Here is a 21,630-nt window from a genome sequence, read left to right as displayed (position 1 = left end):
GTGTGTAAGATGTTTGGGGATATGTGTTTCACTTTCATTCCCAATAACACCGCCCCTGACAGCAGTGGGACTAGGGAGCTGGCAGGTTTGACATCGCTATCCGAGGAGTTTGCAGAAAACTCAGGTATTGACGATCACCCTTACTTTTCATGGATGGAGAGCATGTTCGGGAGGTGGTCAGGGCTCATACAATCAGTTTTGATAACCATAAATATAATTACCATAATTATGACTACGTTGTGTTGTTGTTGTGTTCCATTCCTGAGAGACTTAGTTCAGAGGCTGATTGACGTTGCCATGAACAAGATGTTACTGTACACCAGACTGCCGGATGAGGAGGATAAAGGTGATGCAACATCATATCTATCAGATTACAGTGACGATGAAATAACCCCTGTGAAGTGTGCTTCCCGACTCCTAGGTGAGCAGAAAGTTCCAGGTGATCTGGAAGCTGAGGACATGTGCGGGGACTTGGAGGATTTCTATGATTAGTAGTTTAAATAAAAATAAAAACATAAATTCCACAGCACAATGATGTATTTACAGAAAATCCCAAAAGGAAGATGTAAGATACTGATAAGCATTACGAGTGTAGCCTAAGAGAAGGATGTTATCTCCACTGTATGTTAATCACATGATGGAAGGAAGTCTGTAATGTTTTATTGTTTTCCACGAGCTCAGGGTGAGATTTCTTAGGCAGGGCCAGGTTCGACTAACAGGATCGATGGGTTGACCAGCCTGCGTTGGACATTTTGTTTGATTTCTATTCTTCCTTCCTATTAAGCTTTAGACTGTTAGAGATTAGATTTTTTTTTTATGTATAACCTTGTTTGAATTGAATCATTGTATTTTCCCGATTGGACTGGAGGACCACAAGGCGGTCGCCTGTAGGCAGAGGGGCCGTGAGAGAATTTCCCTGCCTGAATGTAAAGATGGTCACTGGAAGTTGCTAAGAAACTGCCTGACAGGGTTTTCGTTTAAGACATGGGGTTATACAAAATTCTTATAACATTCCCTCCTGTTTATGCTTATCTCAAGCATAATCATTAGTTAAATTTTGCGGCGGGTGAGAGCGAAAACCCTGTCAGGCAGTTTCTTAGCAACTTCCAGTGACCATCTTTACATTCAGGCAGGGAAATTCTCTCACGGCCCCTCTGCCTACAGGCGACCGCCTGTGGTCCTTTTCTTAGTTCAGGTTACAGCTTTATGTGTTGAACTGTTTATCACTTTAGTCTCCCCATTGCTGACCTAAATGTTATCAGAGGCCTGGTAGTCATGATGTCTAGTTCTGCATGAAGATTAACTGTCAATGACGCATTATCTCCTGTGCCTTTTAAAAGACTCAAGTCACAACAGTGATTTGAGCACTTCCTCTGTAGCATCCTCACACGTTGTTGCACTGTAACTGCTCCTCTTGTACAAGATTAAAGTCAGACGTCGACTTTACTTATGTCTCCGATCTCCTCCTTGGGTGAATTTATTCGTTTACGGAAGAATTCTTTTAACACTCTTTATCCAGGTTTTGAGTTTGTTTAACATCAGGACTGCAGTCGCTATTTTCCATCTCTGATAATCTACGTATCACCTGCGTCAGAGGACTGCATGGACCCCGAACCAATTTCTTTAATTTTCTGAGGAAGTTTTCATATGGAAATGCTGATATAAGATCTAAATTTCCATGAATTTTGACATCTTCACTGAGATGAACCAGACCACGCATATTATAAACCCTTAACTCTTCACCATAAAGCTGGCCAAAATGTTCAAAAAATGAAACCAAAAGAACATTAGCGTGGTCGTTTATCTCCTTACAATACTTTGGACTTGCCAAAATGTACACACCTACAGACAAAAGCATGAAATTGTAGATCTGAGGCTTTGGCAAACCCCTTAGCACATCCGGACCAGTGTATAACAAGAACTGTCGGAATTCTGTGGCTTTCCACCTACATCATTCAGCCAGTGTCCGTGGCCTTCGAGCAAACTCACTGGGGATGTAACTTCTCAGTGAAAGAAATCTATCTGAAACCATGGAAGCAAGACTAGATGAAATACAACAGGGCAAGGGGTAGGGTCGGGCATCGTTTGGATTTAAACGATTCCGATTCTTAATTTTGATTCCTGTTCTAAACGATTCCGATTCTTTGAGTTGTGCAGGTCAACAGAGGTCACAGATTTCACAGGACAACTTTTTCATTTGAAAAATTTTAACTAATTACAAGGGTCCTCAACTGTAACATGGTTTATACAGAAATTCTTAAGCTGTTAAGTTTATTTGTTTGGTTCAACCACTAAACAGACCAGGGGCCCTAGTTTCGTAGACCAGGCGCAGTCAGCTTTCAGCGCACCTGCGCCGCACCAACGGGGTGTGTCCGCTGGACTTTGCAAGTTTCGTGCACCGCGCAGGCTCGCGCAGGCACACCTCCCGTCTAGCCCACCGGCGCAAGTGGGAAAGAGGGAGGAGAAGAAGGCGTGAGTGGGAGACGAGGAGGAGACGAGGCGTGGACTGGGATTAATACAGCCGATTCAGATCTTCACCAATCAAATGAGCTCCTCTCCTCTCCTTTAATGCGTTAGGGGAGGTTCAGTGCAAGTTCTGTCACTTGACAACCCGATGACAGAAGCAGCGCCGCCGCTCCTACCACACGCATCACGCGCTGTGCGCGCGTATCATAATAATAACAATGCCGATATTATAAAAAACAGGAGAGAGAGAGTGAGATGTTTTGGTCCGAGAGGCTGAGTTTCCGTTACGCGTGCCATCCACCTTTGATCTGACGTCAGATGTGACGGGACAATCTATATAGATATAAATTCACGTGTTGATTCAATTAGTTGCATTAAATAGTGTTTGTTGTGATTATTTATTGCATTTAAATGTGCCTGGAACTGTGGAAACCTGCCTGTGAGGTCTCGGTGACGTGTGCGCACTGCGCGCCGTCAGCCAAACTTCCACTCCGCCAGCTGTGATTCGCATTGAATGAATGGACTTTATTTACGCCTTGCGCCGAAAGTAGACCAGGTTGGAGCTGGCGAGCTTTCAGCGCAGTCTCGGCTAGGCTTTTTGCCACGAAACTTCCGCTACGCCAAGCTGAATCTGTTACGCCTCCCCCTGCTGCGCCGCCACACCCATCTTGGCGCAGGTGATCCACCAAACTGCCAAACTGACGGTGCGCAAGGCTGCGCTGGTCGAAACTTGCATTGCGCCGGCTCCGCCACCCTGCGCCGCCCTGCGCCGCCCTGCGCTGCGCCACGAAACTAGGGCCCCAGGCATTTAATTGAGACCCTGGTTAATTGACACCTGGCTATTATTTGGTAATATACGTTAAAGCTAAACTGTGACTGTAACATTGCGTCTGGTGTAGATAACAAGTAATAATAATAATAATACATTTTATTTCATAGGCGCCTTTCTGTCACTCAAGGTCACCTTACAGTAAATGAAAGACAATGTACAGTACACAATAGAATAAAATAAAATTGAAGTAATAAAATAAAGAGAAGCCACAAAAGTACACAAGAGTAAAGTAAAGTATGGACAGGAAGCTCGGTTAGAGGGAAAAGGCAATCTTAAACAGGTGTGTTTTGAGTCGGGACTTGAAATGTGAAAATGTACTGATGTTCCTTATTTCGGGTGGCAGAGAGTTCCAGAGCCGGGGAGCAGAGCGGCTGAAAGCTCTGCTCCCCATGGTGGTAAGACGGACCGGGGGGACAGTCAGCAGAATGGAGGAGGATGAACGGAGTGTGCGAGAGGGGATGGCAATATGGAGAAGATTGGAAAGATATGGGGGGGCAAGATTGTGAATGGCCTTGAATGTTAACAGGAGGATTTTGTAGTCAATGCGGGACTTGACTGGGAGCCAGTGGAGCTGCTGTAGGACGGGAGTGATGTGGTGGATGGAGGGGGTTCTGGTAATGACACGGGCAGCTGAATTCTGGACCAGTTGAAGTTTGTGCAGGGATTTATGGGTGAGACCGGAGAGGAGGGAGTTGCAGTAATCCAGGCGGGAAGTGATGAGACTATGGACAAGGATAGCAGTGGTGTGGGGAGTAAGGGAGGGGCGGAGGCGGTTGATGTTGCGTAGGTGAAAGTAAGCAGACCGGGTGATGTTATTGATGTGAGATTGGAAAGAAAGTGTGCTGTCGAGGATGACACCCAGACTCTTAACCTGTGGGGAGGGGGAAACGGAGCAGTTGTCAATGGTGAGGGGGAAGTTGTTGGTTTTGGAGAGTATTGATTGTGTGCCAACAAGAAGAATCTCAGTTTTGTCAGAGTTGAGTTTTAGTAGATTTGAAGTGAACCAGGATTTTATTTCAGTTAAGCAGTCGGTAAGGGAGGAGGGCGGCAGGTTGGAAGTGGGCTTGCTGGCGAAGTAGAGCTGGGTGTCATCTGCATAGCAGTGAAAAGTGATGTTATGTTTGCGGAAGATATTGCCAAGGGGGAGGAGATAAATGATAAAGAGGAGGGGCCCCAGGACAGAGCCTTGAGGCACACCTGAGGTGACAGGGGAAGGTTGGGATGTGAAGGTTTTTAGCTGGATGAACTGAGTGCGGCAGGAGAGATATGACTTGAACCAGTTTAGAGGAGTATGAGTGATGCCGAGGGAGGATAGTCTCTTGAGGAGGGTGGTGTGACAGATGGTATCGAAGGCTGCACTGAGGTCGAGGAGGATGAGAATGGAGAGTAAACCAGAATCAGCTGACATGAGGAGGTCGTTGGTTATTTTAATGAGTGCAGTCTCTGTGCTATGGAGAGGGCGGAAACCAGACTGGAACTGTTCGTACAGGTTGTTGTTGGATAAATGAGAATGGAGTTGAATTGCTACTGTTTTTTCAAGAATCTTGGAAATGAAGGGGAGATTAGAAATTGGACGGAGGTTATTGAAGTTTGTGGGATCTGCACCAGGTTTTTTCAGAATTGGGGTAATTGCAGCAGTCTTGAATGATGTAGGAACAGTTCCAGTGGAGAGAGAGGAATGGATAATGGCGGAGATGAGAGGGACCAGGGGAGGAAGGCAGGCTTTGACCAGAACTGTGGGGAGAGGGTCGAGCTGACAGGTGGATGGCTTGGACTTGCGGATAAGATCTGAAATTTCTGTGGTGGTGGGGAGCTGGAAGGAGGAGAAAGAGTGGGTCGGAGGAGGAAGTTCAGATACAACATTGAGGCTGGTTTGTGAGCTGAGATGTTGGTGAATCATCTGGATTTTCTGACTGAGGAATGACATGATGGAGTTACAGAAAGCAGTTGAACAGAGGTGAGATGGTAGAGATTCCGGGGGGAACACCAGAGCAGCAGATTAAATCCAGAATGTGACCCTTCGAGTGAGTGGGGGTATCGGTGTGCTGATGAAATCCAAAACTGTCGAGGCAGGATGTAAAGTCTTTTGTGAGTGGGTTGTTGGTATTGTCCATGTGAATGTTAAAATCTCCCAGTACTATGTTGTTAGGTGAAAGTGTGGATAGGTGGGTGAGCAGAGCAGCAAAGTCATGTAGAAAGTCATTGTTTGGTTTTGGGGGCCGGTACACAGTTGCAATGATGGTGGGAGTAGGTCCAGAGAGCTGACAGACAGTGGATTCGAAGGAGGTGAAAGCAGGGGTTGGCACCGGCGAGACTTTCCACTTCTTGTGATGAATTATTGCTAGACCCCCTCCCCGGCCGGTGCCACGGGGTTGACAGGTGTAAGTAAATGCCGGAGGAGTAGATTCATTGAGTTGGGAGAAGTCATTGGGTTGTTGCCAGGTTTCAGTTAAACAGAAAAAGTCAAATTTATGGTCAGTGATGAGATCCTGGATGAGATGGCCCTTGCTTGTGAGTGAGCGGATATTAAGTAAACCAAAGTTGACAGTGGTGCTTTCACAATTGGCAGTGGTGTTAGCCGACCGGGGCAGGGAGGCTAGGACACTGTGGTCAACGGCCCGGCCGGTGTTGAATGAAGGGGGACGGGAATTGAACCAGATGGATTTTATTGGCTGAGTGGGAGGGACGGGGGCGCTAGAGAGCTGGACTGTACATTGTACTGCTGCTGGGATGGGGTGAGGAACAGTGTCTATGGAGGGGGTGTGTGGTGTAAATAGTCAGTCACGTGGAGCATAATGTACAGAATATTGGATATTGGCTGCAAGCATGCAAGCGCCTGTGGTGCTAGGATGGATGCCATCTGATTTAAAAAAGGAGGGGCGGTTCCAGAAGAGATTAAAATTGTCCGTAAAGTTAAAGCCTCGGACGTAGCAGGCAGGTTTGAGCCAGGTGTTGAGCATGAGCAATCTGGAGAAGCGCGCGTCACCGCGACCAAATGTGGGAATGGGGCCAGAAATAAAAACAGATTTTCCACAAGTGCGAAGAAAGTCCAGGAGGGAGATAAAAGCACGTTTTGTCAGTTCCGAGGCACCCCGAGCCATGTCGTTTGTCCCTACGTGCACAACTAGTCGGGTAATGGAGGATGGGAGAGACCGCAGCAGCCCAGGAAGTTTTTCCAGGATTTCCAGGACTGTGGCACCAGGGAGACAACAGGTGGTGGCGTTGAAAAAGCGGATATTCCGTGTAATGGAGTCCCCAATGATCAGCGTGGTTGGTGGAAAGAGTGGGCGAGGATGAGGTTGAGCTGAGAGGGATGGTGGTGAGCCAGCGTCCGGGGCGTGTGCTGACGGCAGGATCGGCGACTGTGCCCGGCATGACAGGTGTTGCGGTGGGTCTAAGTTAGTAGCTACCAGCTAAGTTAGTTAGCTTAACGTTATTCTTAATTGCTTACGGTACCTAAATGTGGGCGATTCGACATCTAAAAAGGGATGTAGCCTTTTCACCACATAAGCTGTAACTTTTCTGTGGCACTCCTGCCAGTCGCTGCTAGAGTGAATGGGGTGTCACATCGTTTCTCTGCTGGCTGGGGTCGCTGGCTGGTTAGCGTAGCAGCAGCAGCAGCAGGCTCTGACTGGCTAACGCGAGCATTACTCTGTGAGCTTTCAACAACTATAAACACATTTGACACAGTTTTAGCAATTGGTAGTCTATAACTTTAGCTAGCCTGTTAAGAATAAGACAATCATAATTTTCATGTACCTGATTCCGTTTTCAACGAAGAGTCGTTGGCTGATGGTTGACTGTCGGACGAAGTGGAGGAAGCGACGGGAGCAGGAGAGCGGCGCAACAAGTTAAACACTGTACACTCATTAATGATTATACCGTGCTTCAGGCGGAGGTGTTTAGCCATGTTTGTTGTGCATCCTCCTTTTAGCAGTAATACATTTTTGACAGGTGTTGCACTGTGCCAATCTGTTATTTTTCAAAGTAAAATGAAGCCAGACTTTCGAGTGACATTTTCTGTGGTCCATCTTCAGACAAGTGATGTTCTTCCGGGCGGAGTAATACAAACCCCACAGAAATAAACAAAGCAAGCAGGGCGGAGTAATACAAACCCCGCGAAAACAATCAAAGCAAGCAGGGCGGAGTAATACAAACCCCGCGAAAAACAAACAAAGCAAGCAGGGCGGAGTTATACAAACCCCGCAAAAACAAACAAAGCAAGCACGGCGGAGTAATACAAACCCCGGAAACAAACGGAGCAAGCCGGGCGGAGTAATACAAACCGCAGAAACAAACTAGTGCGGGCATTTAGGAACTGAAAAAAATTATCGAAATTCAAAGATCTTCGTAACAGTTCCGGAACCGGACGTTAGATATCGGTTCCTATTTGGAACCGGATCTCAATGCCCGACCCTAGTAGGGGCCAGTAGTGCTGATCCACAAATCTAACAGACGCTTCTTTACATCCAGACGAACCAGATGCATATAATCATATTTACATTTTACATTTAGGTCATTTAGCAGACGCTTTTGTCCAAAGCGACTTACAATAAGTACATGTGTCAAAAGAAGGAAACAAAGAAACCACAACATATTGCCGATAAAGTAAGAGCTAAAAATAGAACAAGTGTTAGATCCTCGTCTGAGTAAAGTAGTAGCTGTTCAGCAAAACATACCTTAAGAGCAACAGTGCTATGATCAAAGTGCTATGGGTAAGGGTCGAGGTGAAGTCTGAACAGGTGAGTCTTGAGCCTTTTTCGGAAGATGGCAAATTACTCTGCTGTCTAGACATTGGTCGAGTGTTTGTTCCACCACTGAGGACCAGAACAGAGAAGAGTCTGGACTTTGCTGAGCGACATTTGTTTGATTTCAGTGATGGTGGTACCAGCCGGCCAGCTGAAGTAGAGGAGTGAAGTGCTTGCTTCGGGGCGTGTGGTTTGACCAGTGTTTAAAGGTAGATGGGTGCTGTTCCATTGATGGCCCTGAAGGCCAGTGCCATCGTCTTGAATTTGATGCGTGCTGCAACAGGAAGCCAGTGGAGGTCACGGAGGAGGGGGGTCACATGGGAGAATTTGGGTAGATTGAAGACAAGGCATGCTGCAGCGTTCTGGATACACTGCAATGGTTTAGTCGCAGAGGCCGGGAGTCCAGCCAGGAGAGAGTTGCAGTAGTCAAGGCGGGAGATGACCAGTGCTTGGACCAGGAGTTGCGTTGCATCCTTTGTGAGGAAGGTCAGAATCCTGCGGATATTGTAGAGGGCAAATCTGCAGGATCGGGCCACAGCAGTGATGTTGGGGGTGCAGGAAATTTGGTCATCGAGGATTACACCCAGGTTCCTCACAGTTGAGGAAGGCAATACTGTGATGCCCTCGACAGTGACCGACAGGTCCATGTGAGGGCAGTCTTTCCCCGGGATGAAGAGGAGTTCGGTTTTATTCAGGTTAAGCTTGAGGTGATGTGCAGTTGTCCAGACAGAGATGTCTGCCAGACAGTCCGAGATGCGAGTTGCAATGCGAGTGTCCGAGGTTGGGGGAAAAGAGAGGAATAGTTGGGAGTCATCTGCATAACAATGGTAGGAGAATCCATGCGATGTAATTACAGAACCTAGTGATCTGTTGTAGAGTGAGAACAGAAGCGGTCCTTATACTGAGCCTTGAGGGACACCCGTGTCCAGAGAACAGGGTTTGGACATGGAGCCATTCCATGTGACCTGAAAGGTGCGATTCGTCAGGTATGATGTAAACCAGGTTAGAGCAGAGTCAGTTATGCCAAGTTCAGCCAGGGTGGAGAGGAGGATTTGGTGGTTGACTGTGTCGAATGCAGCAGATAGGTCGAGGAGAATGAGAACGGAGGAGTGGGATGAGGCTCTGGCATCTCGCAGGGATTCGGTCACTGTGAGGAGGGCCGTCTCGGTGGAGTGAGCAGTCCTGAATCCTGATTGATTAGGGTCAAGGAGGTTATTCTGCGAGAGATAGGAGTTGGTTGTAGGCGGCACGTTGAATGAAACAAGAGATACAGATCAGTAGCTTTGAATGTCAGCAGCATCTAGGGTGGTTTTTTTTAAGAAGGGGCTTCACTGTAGCAGTCTTAAAAGCCGCTGGAATGAGACCTGAGGTGAGGGAGGAGTTGATCAGGGTGTTGAGGAATGGCAAGATGCTGTGTGAGATGTCTCGGAGAAGAGAGGAGGGATATCAATATCAATATCATATGGGAAGCAAGCAACCATATCAATGCCTACATCTGCAAGAGGTGAGTGATGGACATGGTGTTCTTCGTCCACTGCTTGTCTAAAAGTGTCTTAAGTTCTGCGCCTCGCATTGATTCAAGAAAATGTAATTCGATTAGATTTGTGGACACCCTTTTGGTGACACTTATCGCAGCCATGGTATGCATTGTGTTACTTGACACCTCTTATAAAGGCTCTGGCTGGGAAATCACACACAACAGACAGAACATTAACAAAGAAGGTTTTCTGCTTATACATAAACCAACTTTTCAAAGTTTTCAATTCCTGTACCAAATCATGAAGATAATCAGCCAATGAATTTGGCTTCGAAGTACCACAAAACAGTCCAATCAAAATTGGTTTATTTGTGTATCCTTGTAACATACCAAGGATTGTCCAGAACTGAGTACTAGTACTCTTGCAGAAGGGTAAACCATCAAAATAAAAACCATCAACTGCAGTTTAAAGGCATGTCTGTCTGGCACAGTAAACTACACACTAGAATTTTCCCAATGGAATTTAAAATTCCATGATAATGGAACATGCCACCTGCTACACTGTTAATTGTAAAGCTTGATTTTGTTTTCAGCAACGTTCGTCCATCTTTGGGTGGGGAGGGATGGTAGATTGTAAGGATGCTCAGAAGAGCTGATAGAGCTAAATGAAACTGACCAATCTGCCAGTGAGCTCTGCAGATCACCATCATTCTGATACTGATCTCAAAAACCAGGTAAATCCTCATCAGAAACTAAAGGCTCTTGAATTGTACTTCTAGATCCTCAATGTCAAGACCCTGATAATTTTCTTCGTCAATGATTTGCATATCAGATTCCTCTGAATCATCAACACAGACACTCAACTCAGAATTGGCACCCCCCCACCCCCTCTTTATTCTGCTCATTTTCAATCAAATCACTCTCTCTTTAATGCCTTTCTACGGCCTTGCCCCTTTCATTGTACATCAAAGCTTTTTCCATTCCTTTACTTAATTTGACTGTGCTTCAACCTGAAACAGACAAAGAACAGTCCAAATCACTGAATTATCCAATGTAAGGCAAGGCACCCAGTTCATTCATGCAATAAATTAATATGGCCTGAGCTTTCAAAGACTGCATAACCAACTGCATTATCACTAAACCTATATGCACAGTAAAACAGGCATGCAAAGACATCATCTGTACACCAGGTTAAAACCACGTCCAATAGAAGTCCAGCAGAAAAAAAGACAATGGTCATGCTAGCAGAAGCTAGTGGCAGTACTAGCCGTAATGTTGGTAACGTTACTAGCCAGAAGAAAAAAACTTGACACCACCTCTGCTAGTGCCCAAAACAAAATGTCTGCTATTTCAGGCTCATCTATATCACGTATTCAAAATAAATAAGCAAGTTTAACAGCAAAACAGCGCATCCTTTCCTGAGCCATATTGTAGGCCAATGCTAATCGTTAGCCACATAGATGTTAGCGCCTTGAACATTCAAGCTAGACTCTAAACATAAATTGTTTTTGTATGCCAACTGCCAAGGTACTGTCTCAAAAACAAATGTTATCGGAAACATAAAATTGATGCATTTCACTCACAACGTCTTTGTTGGATGCCTTACCAGAGTGCGTGGGCGCAGTCAACAATGCCGGCAGGTGGACTTACTTGACAGCGGGGATTCTGTTTCTGGTGACGTCGACTTGGCCGTTACTTTGCGTACATAAATTCTCTCTCTCTCTCTCTCTCTCTCTCTCTCTGTCTCTCACCTCGCTTGCTCTTACGCTCTTTCTCTCTTTTTTCACAAGAAATTGAAGAGTAGTTAGTGTGTTTGGTGCAGTTGTTGCCTGCATTTCAATGTAAATAGTTACATATAACTTTGTACATTTCAGAAACGTATGCACAAATTTAGCAAACAATTTGTATTTGCATTATAAGTAATAAAAATTTAATAAAACAACAATTCACTCAAAAATATCTAAAACTTCATTTTAGGGTGGGATGAGTCCACCCTCACATTGGGCCTCATTTATCAATCTTGCGTGAAAACGGGCGCAGATCTGAGCGCAGATTTGGTCTTACGACAGGACACACGTGCGATTTATGAAACGTTCGTATCTGACCAATCTCAGCGTACGAATGAGCGGGCCTTGATAAATGCGGCGGCTGAAATCGATCGTCATTAACATGTTACGCCCATAAATATTCCTGTTTCGCAGGCCTCGCCCACTGAGGTCAAACATGGAGAGACGAAACATGGGTAAGAAAAGAAACTTTTCTGACACGGAGATCGGCATCCTGACATCGGAGGTGGAACACAACAAGACAGTGCTTTTTGGCAGCCTGAAGGGTGGCATAAAAGGGGCTCTCAAAAACGCTGTCTGGAAAAAGATAACGGAGGCAGTCAACAGCGTTGCCGTAGCGGAACGGACTCCAGCTGAGGTTTGAATATAATTCTCAATAACTTAACCCATGCCTAACGACTTAAATTAATCTTTTCATCCGCAGCCTAAAAGCTTATGTCTGCTAACTGATCAAAACAATTCTTTACATTTAGGTCAAGAAAAAATGGTCGGATATGAAGCTGGCCACCAAGAAACGCGTTGCTGCGTTTAAACGCAGCATCAGGCAGACTGGAGGAGGCCAAACAGACTCCAGCCTGATCTTGATGGGGACGGAGGAAAAAATTGCCTCCTTAATTGGGTCGGAGTCGATCTGTGGCATAAGTGGTGGAGGTGACACAGACGCACTCGCAGCAGACCCAGAGCAGAATGGTAACCAACAACCCCCTTTTGCTTGCATTAAAAAAATCAGACTGTACACCATTTCTTACAAATAATTAGGCTTACACATGTTACATGGGTGACATTTTTATTGTATTAAATATTTCAGAGCCAGGCACCAGCATGATGTCAGCCAGATCTGCTCCCCAGAGCAGTCCCACTACTGCCGAGTGTGAGCGTGTGCCCTCGGCCCCCCGTGCTGCGCCCAGACCGAACCTGATCACGGCAGAGGTCCTGGAGAGACAAGGGGAGATATGCAGGTTATTGGCCTCAGTCGTCGGCGCACTTGACGCAATTAATGAGACACTAAAAGAAATCAATGAAACTCTAAAAAAGCCATAATAAAATGTTTAAATGACTAAATGTTGTCTGTGTTTAGTATGCCTTTAGCCAATTCCACCAACAATACTTCACATTACTGATTCATACTGCAGAGCATTTGCAAGAGTTTAAGGTATACTTTACGTTTTAAAAGCGACAAATGAGGTCCTGTCTCCTCCGTATAGCCCGCTGTGGAGGCTGTGCGGGCCACGGCTCCATGGGCATGGGCTCATCCGGCTGCGCCGGCACATCGAAGGGCACTCCATTCACCAGTGCAATGTTGTGCAAAACTGAACAGGCTAAAATGATATTTCTGCTTGTATTTATGATTCTTTCACATTTTAATGTGTAATAATTAGTTGTCATCTTAGGCTATTTATCCTATTGTTTAATTTTTTGAAAGTGGTATCAGTAAAAACATGGGCTTTAAAAGAAATGTTTTCGTTTTAATAATCCGTTTTGATCTGTTCTAAATATGTGACTGCTTATGCTTAATGACAGCTGAGGTTTGTTCATTATTTTACGCCAGATTTTGCTGTGCTGCACCGCAAATCCACAGACTCGAATTTGCGTACACGAGCTCAGACCTGACGTGAGATCTGATCGCAGCTTCCGCTTACGTCCAAATTGATAAATGCCGAAGTTTGCGTGGAAATGGTCGTACGCACGGTTTTCGGTCGTACGTTCGTTTGATAAATGAGGCCCATTATGTGGCCCAGAGTTCTAATTTGATATGTGGGCCGAATACTACACTCAACAACTGTCCCATATCTTTTCTGCCAGAGTCAAGACAGTGCCACCTTTGCCACACCTGGGCCATGTTCGGTTCATATGCCTTATGCCAGTGCCGACTGAATTGCACCTGTGCCAGCTTCATGCCAAATCTGGGCCAAATGTCACTGCTATGTGGGCAGACTGGACAGACCTCAACTGACAAAACCCTCCAAAAAGGCTCCACTATGGAGACCATTAATTATATCTGTATTACTTTCACTAGTTGTTGCGGTGACTGTGTTAACCTTATGTGGATGTTGCTGCATACCATGTATCAGGCTGTGTGTTACCATGGCCATAAATTATAAATTCCCCACACCACCTCCTTATCAATTATCAGAGCATGCAGGTGAAACTGTCCCACTGATCTCCCTCTCTGAGCATGAGACTGAAGCTTACAAGGATGCTGACGAAGACCGTTGTTTGTACTCCTCAATAGTCGTAGATACACAGATTTTTCTAAAGTTACCACATACCCACATGTAGCATTACATACACGTAGAGGCTGAGACTCTTAGAGGCAGACATGTTATCAGTAGAGTTATGGAAGGTTGAATTCTCCGGTTCTGTTCCTGGTACCATGATGGCGACTCCGGATATGAATTGTTTAGCTTATGCTTTTAATATTGTGATTGTTTTGTTTGGAGGCTGCACGGTGGTGTAGTGGGTAGCACTGTTGCCTCACGGTGAGTGGGTGTTGGGTTCGATTCCCGGGTCGGGTTCCCTCTGAGTGGAGTTTGCATGTTCTCCCCATGTGAGCATGTCTTTGGACTCCCCATCCTGCAGTCCAAAGACATGCAGGATGGGGATAAGTTCATTGATGACTCTAATTGCCCGTAGGTGTGAATGTGAGTGTGAATGGTTGTTTGTCTCTATATGTCAGCCCTGTGATAGACTGTCCTGTCCAGGTGTACCCGCCTTCGCTCAATGATAGCTGGGATCGGCTCTTTGGATTTTAGTGATATAATAATATTATGTCAAAAGGGGGAATTGTTAGAATTGGCTTTTACTTTGTACACAATTTGTACTTTTTCATTGAACTCATATAAATCACTGGTTGTGCTCATTAGAACAGTGTGACATGTTAACCTGATAAGCAGGAACCTGTTGAATCTTCAAGGCCCTCTTTGATCTGTCAGTTAGGTTTGCTAGAATAGATACACGCCTGAAGGACAACACTCATACATGTTTCATATTACATTTCCGTAAGTTCACGTCAGAGACAACTGACCAGTGAGACTCGGTTGCGTGAAAGTCCAACCGTTGTACGGGGCAGTCCCAGCCCAAGAAGATAAAATGTGACCAGCACCCGGAAACAGTATCGCTCTGACTGACATCCTGTGGGAGCTCCGCCATTCTGAGCCCAGGCCTGCTATACTTTACCTGTGACCGGAATAAATACTATATCTGTAAACTGAAGAGTTCTCCGGTTTATCCTTGGGCTTCCAACAAAAGAACTGTGGGTTAATAAGAGTCTGCTTTATTTGCGGAAATTAACATGGAATGAATCATTTATATTACCATGTTTCTCGAAGGAGTAAATGAGGAAAAGTTGACGAGGGAAAGCACAGAGGGTAACTACTCCCAAGCTAGCGCTAGCTCGCGGCTATCAGCTGCTAAGAACAACAACAGAGTTGAATAACTCACTTGTATTTAGAGTTATTCTCCTAGCACCCCTGACATTTTATAGTCTCTGGTAAACTCCCTTATTTGTCTTCCATTTCCATCCTTTATTTCCTTATTTTTAGCTCAATAGTTAACACCAGTCTGAGTCCATCTCTGTCTGCATCACGGACGTAATTTAGGGGGGGGACACGGGACATGTCCCCTGCACTTTTTCAAAAGGCCGTTTTAGTCCCCTGCACTTTTTATCGTCCAAAAACAACGTAACGCTATAGTAAACAGAGACGCGTCGAGCACTAGGACCAAGCGGAAAACGGCCGCTCAAACTGAAGCCTGTTTCCCTTAGTCTAGACCGCCCACAAGCTCCTCGATTGGCTCTGCCGTTTCTTGTGTGATTGGCCGTCCCCGCTGTCACTCCATCTTGCTTGCACACCGACGGTCTGCTAGTCTTCGGTCAGGAGTCCTACAGGAGTCCGCTACTATGTGTTGGGAGTTTGTTCTGCCTGGTTCACGTCTGCTAGAAGGATTGTAATATCAGAGGTTTTATTTACATTAACGTTTGAATCGGTGTCTATGTGCGTATGTGCGTGCGTGCGTGCGTGTGTGTTTGGTAATTAGACGCAGCCAGGATGTCTAAAAAAAGAAAAGTGGACATTCTTTAGAAGTCAAAGTGTAAGTTACTCAAAGAAATGCGTTACACCCATCCTGCAACACCTTCACTGGCTCCCAATAAAGCAGCATATCCACTTCAAGATCCTCCTCATCATCTACAAAGCTCTCAATAATCTGATCAATAAAATGTATTATTATTATTGTTGTTATTATTTCTTTTGGATTAGAATTCGGTGATAATGTTTTGCTACATGATTTACAACCAGTCAAACCAAAAAAGGGAACAGTAAACTTAAAATTAGCAATAGAAAACTAGAAGAACTACTAGAGTTAGAGTTTTATTAAAAATACTTGTGTCCCCCCCACTGAAATCAAAATTTCGTCCTTGGTCTGCATCATGCTCGCTCCTTGAGATACACACACTCATGGGCTGTGTTCAAAATGCCATACTAACGTCCTACTCAGACTAAAATGTGATGTAAATTTGAGTACGTAGTGCGTTCACATACAATAGTATGTGGATTTGTGTATGCGAGAAATTCCTGGATGTATACTGCATTGGCAAGAATTTCTGAGTATACAGTGGACCTTGCTAGATATACTCAACTTTCCCAAAATGCATTGTGGCTAGTCTGACTTCCGAAACTTTTTGTATAATGGCGGATGATTTACCATAGACGTTAGCGAGCATTTGCGAAGCGGCAAATGTGCTCTTTTTACCGACGAAGATAGTGCCCATCTTAAACTGTGGTTATATAGTTACTAGGGGTGATTAATAAGGCTGTGCATCGTTGTTCGTTAGAGGGATGGATGAAGACACCGAGTGCCTCATTCGATGCAGGAAACGATGAGGAGAAGTTCACCGGCAGGAAGAATGCTGCTATGAGAGGCGGTTAAATGTTATAATTCTTATGCAGGGCTTAAGTTCTACTGTTGTATATTTAGCTACTCAATGATATCTGATATGTAGATGTCTACCTGAAACATTTCTGTTGAACAGTTATTTTAGTCGGCAAGAAATCATCAATGAGCTGTAACACTTTTCTATGTGCTGTTCTTCGTACAGGATGTTTATTAAAGAACAGGGATGGAGGTAAGGTGGAGCCGGATGGACAAAGATGAAGTGGGAGAACATGAAGCAGAAATACAAGGTGAGTTGGAAGCAGTTTAAAGTATTGAACACTACAGCATAAAAGAAACTAGATGATGTTGTCTTTCTTATAAATAATCAGGCAAAGTCAGTGCTGGGTAACATCCACAATGTGTTAAAACATTCCATTAAGTCGATCCCATGTGGAACAGTATTACAGTACATATTATAATATATGACTAGTGGTGAATAGTTGATCTAAACAATTAGTTGTTTATAGGAACTGAAGGTGTCAGCACTGAGGGAGGAGAGGTCACTGCTGCACACTGGAAGTGTTTGTTATCATGGATGAGGTGATGGAGCAAAGACCTGCTATTACCCCACTACACCTCATCTCCTCAGCCATGATGCCATCCACTGCAGCAGGGTCCTCCAGAGCAGGAGGTAGAGAGTCCTGCTGGAGGAAAGAGGAAACGGGAGTCTGAGTGGTTCATGTTCCTCAGAGAGTTCCAGGACAGAGAGGAGAAGGAATGGCAGGCTGAAGAAAGGGAGGAGGAGAGAGGGAGAGAGAAAGGAGGCACAGTGAGAGGAGGGACCAAGAGTGGAGACAGTGGATGGAAAGCTGAAGCAGGGAGGAACCTACTCTTCTATGTTCTGGCACCTCGGTGGTGGAACGAACTCCCGACCAATGTAAGGACAGCAGAGTCACTTGCCATCTTCCAAAAAAAGCTCAAGACTCACCTGTTCAGACTTCACCTCAACTCTGCATAGCATGACCCACTAACAACTAGGGTTGTGAACGATAAACCGATGCGACCGGATATTTGGTTCAACAAGTGAGAGATATGGCTGCATCGGTAGCAGCTTCCTCAATCGATACGAATTATCAATGAATTCCTAGATGAATCGGTTATAGAGTCATGGATCGGGTATCGCAAGACTTTGAAGCGGTTGGCGGCATTACACCAGGGTCTCTAAAACAATGCGAGAGCTGAAGCTGCCGGCGAAACGCCGTAGCTGCCTAGCTGGTATGAGTTATAAACAAGGGACAACACGGAACATGGAGGAGGTGGAGGAGCAGCACAGGTAGGCGGCTGCCACGCTGCCGTGTGACCGCAGGCAATCCACGACCGCACGTGAGAGACGGATGGCTTTGAATGTCAATTGCTTGTGTCTCAACTTGGTTCACAAGAGGCGGCCGCAGCACAGGTAGCGTCCAAGACTTTTTTTTGGTCCATGTCTAACAATAAATACATTGACATGTGATTTTGTTATTCTGTTTTTTTGGTTTTTTTTGTTGCCAGTGCCATACAGCCACAATGTTTGGGGATATGTGGTATTTTACATATTTGAAAAGAAACTATTGTACTGTCACGTTCATAGAATTGGCTTCTTTATTTTATAAAATATCTACAACAAATATTAACCGTAGAATCGAATCATATCGTTCTTACACTGTATGGAATTGATTCGAATCGAATCGGTCTGTAATAAAAGGATATTGTTTTTGAATCGAATCGTAACCTGTGTATCTAGATGCATATCGAATCGTTTATCACAAAGAGATCTGCAACCCTACTAACACCCCCCCCCCCCAAAAAAAAAGCACTTCTATGTTCTTACCTATAGCACTTTGATCATCCCACTGTTGTTCTCAAGGTATCCTTGCTGAACAGATACTACTTTACTCAGAGGAGGACCTAACACTCTTTATCGGCAATGATATGTTGTGGTTTCTTTCTTTCGACAAATGTACTTGTCGCTTTGGACAAAAGCATCTGCTAAATGCCCGAAATGTAAGTAAGTAAATGGTGACGTGTTTCTGAGTGAAACGGGATTGGCAGGCGGAACATAATGTGGGGAGGAAATTAAATTGATGGATGAAAAGATCAGCTGACGAACTTCTATAGCTCTGTGCAGTGCTCAAGTGCTCAAGTTACAGATTGATTGATTGATAGATATCATGATATAATTGGCTGAAATTGGCTGGTGCTAGCTAATCTGCCTGTGGCTCAGAGGTAGAGCGAGTCCTCCCCCAATGGGAATAACTCCCAGCTCCCCGCCCGCATGCCAAAGTGTCCTTTGGCAAGATACGGACTCCCAAATTGCCCCCGAAGGCTGAGCCATCGGCGTGTGAATGTGTGTGAATGAGATTAGCTGCTGATGTGCAGGCAGCTCCTCTGCCATCAGTGTGTGAATGTGTGTAAATGGGTAAATAGACTGAATTTAGTGTAAAGCACCTCGAGTAGTTGAATAGACTAGAAAAGCACTGTAGAAATATAGGTCATTTACCATAATTTAAGCATGCTTTTCATTTTTCTTATTGGATTTTGAACCATGTACAATATTGTGGTCAGGAGCTTCTTGGTGCTGTGGGGGTGAGGGCCAAGTGGGTGTGGCAATTTGTGGAGATGTCTGTTTTGACCTTATTGCATTGTCCAAAACGTTAAGGAAAAATGTTTTACAGAAGTAGCTCCGTTGCCTGAGAAGTTGAGAAACCCAGAAACGTTCATAGTTTGGATCACAGGTTAAAACAATTCTGATGTTGCTGCAGATGGACAGTGTTCTACCTAGAGTGACACACCACTGATGAAAGTAAACACAATCATTGATATGATCTGATCTCACATTTCGAGTGGAGATTCTACACACGCACACACACACACACACACACACACACACAGAACTGTCTGCAACACAACATCGGAGATATTATCAACATATGAAGTAGACAGACACAACCCCCTTCTGTGTTTATACAAATGGTTATTGTCATAATGCCATATCTCCATCACTTTGTTTCCTTTATTTTTGCAGCAATATGGGGTTGACCAAAAAATGTTTTAATTATGTAATTTCAATGTGCTTTTATAGCATTCGTTATGCTCTGTTCTGCAATCATTAGAGACACATCTCACTGAATTGCAAAGTCCACGGACTTCCCTCATTTGTTGAACAGCAACGTTTATCCCTGGAACGTCTATCATTCAGCAGTCTATCAGCAGCAAATAGAATTGAGAGTGCAGTTTAGTATGGGAATCGAATTGTTGTAGGAGACGGGATTCATTTGAAGGCTCCAGCCTCCATTTCAGCTCTGTTCCTCTCTCGCTTTCCCTCTAGATTATTACTCAGATTTTTGGGACAAAATGGGACATTGCCTGCAATATTGGATATAATCATAATCTTACATGAATTTGATTTGATGTTGTACTTAAGCACATTAAGTTACATAAGAAAATTAAGGGAAAATAAGTCAGATTGATTTTTTGGATAAGGAATAGTATTCACATCCGGTGAATCGGCAACTGGCGTCCTCACCTCCAAGGGCCAACTGTGGCTCAGCTGGTAGCCAATGTTTGGAGGGTCGGCGGTTCGATCCCCCCCCTTGTCATTGTGTCATGGTCGTTGTGTCCTTGGGCAAGACACTTCACCCAGCTTGCCTTGTGTGAATGTGTATGACTGCTGTATGTTTGAGGTGCTGAATGGCAGCCATGTCCCAGTCTGCCCCAGGGCAGCTGTGGCTGCTATCGTAGTTTACCATCACCAGTATGACTGTGTGAATGAACGGAACCTCGGACCCTGTCAGAGCGCTTTGAGTCTCCTGGAAAAAAGCGCCATTCAAATCCAATCCATTATTATTATTCAAGGATTTGTTTGGATGACACATTTCAGCGACTCAGAACTCACGTTCCGAAACAAAGGCCAGAACCGGCCGGTTTGAACCGTTGCCACAGCAGGCCAACTCTCTTGCCTCTCGAGTCTCAACCGGGCCCTTGAACCACCACTCACAACTCTTTTACGGCAACTCAGACCGTAACTGGGACTTTCCATCTCTAGCTGACATTAGTCACTGCTCAGTCAGCGGTGAGTGATTTCGAACATAACCACAAAAAATGGAGGGTAAACCACAGACAGGAAGTGAAGTTACAGTGAATTTCAGCGCATAATGTTTTGCAGGTCTAAGTGTGAAGAGTGAATGAGAACAGCCTGTGCATACATTTATTAAATGTGTTTATTTATTTAATTTAACTTTATTGCACCTGCTGCACAACAACTTCCCTCCAGATAAATAAAGTTCTATCTTTTCTTAGAAACTGAAGTTATTCATTAAATAACAAAACGATACAGTCCTCATCGGGACATATGCTGCCAGCTCCATGACTACCTGTTGAGAAAGGTTGTTTTTTTATTAGAAATGTCAATGGGATTTTTAATGAGATTTTTTTGAGTGGATCAGGGTGTAAAGACGCAGCGGCAACACTACGTTTATGTAAGCCATGTACTGGCTTGTATGTCCCGTGTTAGAAGAATGCCAACAGACAGAGCACTTAACGATGCACGCTTGGAGTAATAAAGTTTATCACGTGATTCGCCACAGTCTACTGCTCCACACCTGTCCAGTTGTTGGACATAATGTGCCTATAAACTGGATTTACGACCAACAGTAAGCAGCAAACATAAAGAAGTTGAAGTTTATGACACTTTTTTTATGTCTTATTTTTAATAATAATTTTACTCTTGTGAAGCGCTTTGTGATCTCTTTCCAATGAAATTAACTTTTCTCCCTTACTTTAAGTCATATTCAGCCTGAATATTATTAGCGACATGGTTATCACTTACGAACATTCTATTCTTAAGGTGCTCAATACGTTATCCATCATTGTCAATATTAAACATTATGCACTTTAAGCGCTTCATTCTTTTGATACTTTCCCTCCTTAAAGTTTTTTATGTACAGAAACCATCAATATAAAATTAAGTTATGTCTCTTTAAGTAGAGGAGACCTTCTGGATTTAGAGTCTCCATCATGTGCAGCACTTTTATGTAATGTTGGTCCGTGGTGGTGGAGTTATTAAAGACTGGAGCTATTTAGGTCTTGTGCAGCAGATGTGCACTGCTAATATCTGCTCATTACAGTCAC

Source organism: Eutrigla gurnardus, assembly GCF_963514095.1.
Source record: "Eutrigla gurnardus genome assembly, chromosome: 9".
In the NCBI taxonomy this organism is placed as follows: domain Eukaryota; kingdom Metazoa; phylum Chordata; class Actinopteri; order Perciformes; family Triglidae; genus Eutrigla; species Eutrigla gurnardus.
This window is presented reverse-complemented; position numbering follows the sequence as displayed.